Source organism: Halichoerus grypus, chromosome 14, assembly GCF_964656455.1.
Source record: "Halichoerus grypus chromosome 14, mHalGry1.hap1.1, whole genome shotgun sequence".
NCBI lineage: Eukaryota > Metazoa > Chordata > Mammalia > Carnivora > Phocidae > Halichoerus > Halichoerus grypus.
In genome coordinates, this window is record NC_135725.1 from 12,684,271 (window position 1) to 12,689,787 (window position 5,517).

A 5,517-nucleotide genomic window follows, 5' to 3' on the forward strand; every position below is an offset into this window, starting at 1 on the left:
TTTACAGATACTCTTGTACTTTTATGGTTTTGCAAAAGTAAGATTCATGGGAAGGACTTTACTAAGTGCCCTTGACCACTGACCCTACTGATAAGTCACAAAGTGTCACATGTTGGGTGATTACTTCACAAAAGACTCCACCTGACATCAGGTCCTGTGCAAAAGCTGGAGACCTCAAAATAAAATTGACTAGTAAAAGAGGAGTAGCCAACATCAAAGTAGACCGCTTCCTTCCAACTCATTGGATCAAGGACATTTCTTTGCCTTCCTTCTTCCCTCTTTGACAGTATTTTCCTAATTTTTATACCATGAAGATCTTTAGGATTCTTTTGTTCATCTTTCATCCTGCTCTGGACTGGAAAGATAATGCCATTGTTCACTAATCTCAGGCCATTCCCAAGGGGGGTAATCCAACCTCCAAATGACTGTTAGATCTGCCACAATGCTGGTGATCCTGTGGTTCTGTCAGAAACTTCCCCCTGATTTCCAATGCCTCAGTTTCTCTGGAACAAACTCAGCCCCCTCTTGATCACATCAGACTCCCTAACACTAGGTGTCCATTTCCCTGTCCCTAGTTAACCTCACATCTCAAAAAACTTGCTTCTGGGCTCTGTACTAAGAAAGGGACAAGGCAAGGATAACAGAAATAAAACCACTTTTTGGTCTATAGACCTTTAAATTTTATTGGCCTCCATAGCGGTTACATTTCCAGTCCTGAGCCACAGACTCAAATGAATTACCAGGAGGCATTCATGATTCAACATTCACTTCCCTTGGCAGACCCCTACTCCTTTGGCTAGGAGTACGTACAGATGATGCTAGCATTAGGAACCTCTCCTTACCTCTTGAAGATACTGCAGAACCTGCTTCTCAAAAAATAGCTGCCCAACAAAAATTCCTAGACTCTGGCAAAAGCTGTTTTTTTTTTTGCTTTGTAAACAGTACAGTTTTATACAAATATAAAGTTATGCACCTTCAAAAGCTATCACTCCAATAAAGACACTTATTCAATTAAACATCTTTAAAAAATTTTTAATAACGTATAAATACATTCCACAAAATAATCTGCTGGTTAAAAGACACCAACAAAGTTTATAGAACCTACAACAGAATTTATAGACTCCTACAACTGCTTGTAGATTGTGACATATATTAAGAAATACCATTAATACAAAGGCATGATTTATAATATCCCCATTATAGCGAGAAAAAAAATAGATTCATACAATAAAATGTCTTTTAGGCACTTATTATGCCAAGTATTTAAATGATTATTCTATGACATAAGAATAATACTCTTGTAGTGATAAAAGATAGATTTCATTAGGCCAAGGCCCACTGAAGAGCTTCCAGGAAGTTCTAAAGTAAAATCTGGCTTTCCCTTCCAAAAAATAAATAGAACAGCAGCAATCTCTAAGGAATCCCCCAACCATAAACTGTGAAAATTCCATTTACATTAATTGGGCCTTAAGGACATGAGTTATTACAAATAAAAATAAAATTTACAAACTAGTTAACCACTGGCCCAAATTTGTTTTTTACCTGCCTGTGAGTGACTAAGATAAGACGTTTTGTCGCGAAGTATACGTTAAGGTGTAAAATTAACAATTATCTCTAACTTACACGTGAGCCAAAGTGCTCACTCTTCCCATGGAAGCAAAACTTTCTTCTGACAATAATCTACAGAAATAATATGTACACACCTAGATTTCTGAGACAGACCGAGATCATCCTCCTATATTCTACGGATCCAAATGCAAAGGTCTCCATTACGTATGTACATGAACGCACTTTCAGTAATTTGGGATATACGGACATTACAGGACTACGTGCGTACATGTATAAACCAGGAACCAATTTTGACAATGTTCCTGGCCACACCATACTTTCAAGCCCCAAAATGCCAGAAAGAGAATAAAAACTTGATATGAAAACTAAACTTTCCATTTTTTTTAAAGTAAATTTTAAACCGGAAAAACAAACCCAACACTCCTCTTTGCAATATGTACTGAGTTCCAAAAGCCTCAGAGTCAAGAATCTCTTCAGCTGTTCCCCAGTGCAACAGGACACATGAGCTTGCTCTCACTCTCTTCAGGAAGTCTGCTCATCTCCGGTGTTTTGTTTTAAAAACTGCTCTCCGAGATAAGATGTAGCCATGTTGGTCGAATTCTTCCTGCTGCCCACTTTGCACCTGATGTAACCTTACAGGTCGGCACCTTATAGCACCACACCCATGATAACCACAACCACTTCGCTCTGAAGGAGAGGAGTGCGCTGAAGGCGAATATCACCCACAGCACTGGACAGGCAGTAACCAAAAAATCCTTGATTCAGCCTCGGAAACAGGTTTACTCTCTTGAGCGGATGCCTTCCTGGACTGAAACAGTGGCTTTTTCCATCTTCATCCATGTGATTCCACCAACGCAGACCAACCATGAGTCTACCTGTGACATTTTCCATCTTCATCCATGTGATTCCACCAACGCAGACCAACCATGAGTCTACCTGTGACATTCTTGACAGCCCAAAAGTCACACAACAAGATAATTGTCACCATACAGGCAATAAAGCCGCTGCTGAACAATTCACAAAGAAGATAGACTACAACTGCACTGACTCGAAAGAGTAAATGGAAAAATGATGCCACTGGGTGTCTGATCTTGGATTTTTTTGGTCTGTTAGTGGTCTCCTCTTCTGCATCAAACAGGGAAACATCCTCCGTGTCATCATTACCAACCTGCTGCAACATGACGGCCCTGCACCAGCCCCACTTCTGGGAGCCACCCAAAGCTGTTCTTGATAATAGGATAGTTTTTGATTATCTCTTAGCAGAGCCAGGAGGAGTCTGTGCTATGGCCAGCACCACTTGATTCACTTAGGTGGACTCTTCCGGCAAAGCCAAGGCTCAGCTATACAAGATCACTGAACCAGCCAGTTGTCTTTAAGGGACTCCTTCAACGAAGGTTTCTCTTTCACTTGATTCTGATTGGTTTGGATCTTGGGGACCATGGTCCCAAACTACACTCTAGATTGTGGGGATTATCCTCCTTATAATCTTATAATAATCATAGTAGTCGCCCTGGTGAGCTGTATTAAGAATACTGTCTTTATGCTTATCAATTGACCATGGAAATTGAGCTAGCCAGCCCAGAAGAGCATGGCTGAGAGTCTTCATTTCTTATTCCTTTTGTTGTTCAAATAAGACCAATGATATCCACTTGCCATTTCCCTCCTACATGGGACAAGACACGGGAGATGTTTGTCCTCAGCTCCACGGGATGTGCACTCCATCTAATGATGTTTTTGATTGAGGGGGAAAAAAAAAAAAAGGAAAATAATGCTTAAGTGACACGGTGGATGAGCAATGCTTTCTGTGGATGATCCTGATTGAGAGAGGTAAAAGTAAAAGGATTTCTATCTAAAATAGTACTGGAGGAATGAAATGGATCATCTCACACATATACCCTCAGAAGTATGAAACTGAAGAACTGAGAGACTGATTCCCTGTAAATTCCTGATTTACAGCAGACCAAGACTTATCTCCTGACCAGTGAACACCCACCAAGACTCTCTCCCCATCCTCAAGCCAATGAACTTAGTGCTTAGACTCTGGCTGGACTTCCTCCTCTTTGTACTCCTTGCCCATACATATGTCCTGCCCCAAGCCCTCAGTGGACTTGCCAGTAGCTTGCTACAGCATGCATTTCCAAATTGCAATTCCTCTGCTATTCCTGAAAAAAACTCAATTTCTGGTAATTTGAGTTTGCCTCAGTGTACCTATTTAGGGTGACAAAGTTATAGAAGTCAAATTCGAACTAGCTTGAACAAAATACAAAATTCACTTATAGACACAACTGGGAAGTACAGGGCTGGAACTAGGATTCAAGAACAGCTGACTGGTTTGAAAAATCAGCCCTTCGCAGTGCCAGACTCATGCGGTCCAACTTAGCCAATGTAGCAGACGATAGCTCTTCTCTTCCTGACATCGGTTTGGCCAATCTGAGTATCTGGGAGAGACAGAGTATAAGAGTCCCCAAAGGATGGGATGGAGGCATGCTATGTCAAGGTAAATAACACAGTCAAAAAACTAAGAGCCTACTGGAAAAGTGAAGAGTAAATACATTGCTGTATTTCACAATGTTGTTGCTATGGGAGCCCAGAAGAATGAGGGACCAAATCTTTGTTTTAAAAAGTCAACCTGGGGCACCTGAGTGACTCAGTTGGTTAGGTGACTGCCTTCGGCTCAGGTCGTGATCCCGGGGTTCTGGGATCGAGCCCCACATTGGGCTCCCTGCTCCGTGGGAAGCCTGCTTCTCCCTCTCCCACTCCCTCTGCTTGTGTTCCCTCTCTTGCTGTGTCTCTGTCAAATAAATAAATAAAATCTTAAAAAACAACAACCAAAAAACTAACCAACCAACCAAGAGTCAATCTTCCATGATTAATATACGTGTTACATCATCTGAGTAAATCCACAGAATCCTTAGACCTTTATACCTCATTTCTCTTCAGCACAGCATCTCCTCATAAAAACTCTACAGCTTTTTAAAAATTTTTATTTATTTGACAGAGAGAGACACAGCGAGAGGGGGAACACAAGCAGGGGGAGCGGGAGAAGGAGAAGCAGGCTTCCCGCCGAGCAGGGAGCTTGATGTGGGGCTCGATCCCAGGACCCTAGGATCATGACCCGAGCCAAAGACAGACGCTTAATGACAGAGCCACCCAGGCACCCCCAAACTCTACAGTTTGACCTTCTACCTCCTACTTTCACTCCCAATAGCCACTCCTTCATCTTGAGAAGACTTATTCTAACTTTTAAATGAACAGTATTTTCTAGTTAGAATACTTGCCCAAAATAGGTTGAGATTTTTCAATTGTGTTCCTGTATGCATTATCATCATTAAGATTTCAAATGGGGAGGCGGTGGGACAGGTGAGAAGAAGCAGGAAAATTAAATTCCAGTTTAAAAAGCAAACTTCAGGCATCCTCATTCTGAAATGCCTTTTAAGTACATGCAAAATTTCAGATACTTAAACTGGAGGACACTTAAAAATATTTAAATATTGAGACATTCCTTCATAGAATCCTGAAGAGGAAAAAATACAAGTGAAAAGCCCTGGGGCGCCTGGGTGGCTCAGTTGGTTAAGCGACTGCCTTCGGCTCAGGTCATGATCCTGGAGTCCCGGGATCGAGTCCCGCATCGGGCTCCCTGCTCGGCAGGGAGTCTGCTTCTCCCTCTGACCCTCCCCCATCTCATGCTCAATCTCTCTCTGTCTCATTCTCTCTCTCAAATAAATAAATAAAATCTTAAAAAAAAAAAAAAAAAAAAGAAAAGCCCTGATATTAAAAATAAACATAACTAAACATGCATAAAGGTTGACTCATTCAGGTAAATTCCTCAGAGGCCAATTGGTATTTCCATGGCTGGGGACAACAGAAAAAAAAAAACAAACTATTTTTGAGGACGCCCAAAGCCGATTACCTATGACCAGCACAGAAACATAAAAGGTGAACATAGGC

At 41.4% G+C, this 5,517-nt stretch overlaps 1 pseudogene; it reads right to left on the bottom strand.

Annotated features, from left to right (window-relative positions):
- Nucleotides 1-1,016: 1,016 nt before the first annotated feature.
- LOC118551846 (Golgi apparatus membrane protein TVP23 homolog B pseudogene) lies at nt 1,017-4,346 on the bottom strand (annotated as a pseudogene).
- Nucleotides 4,347-5,517: the final 1,171 nt, after the last annotated feature.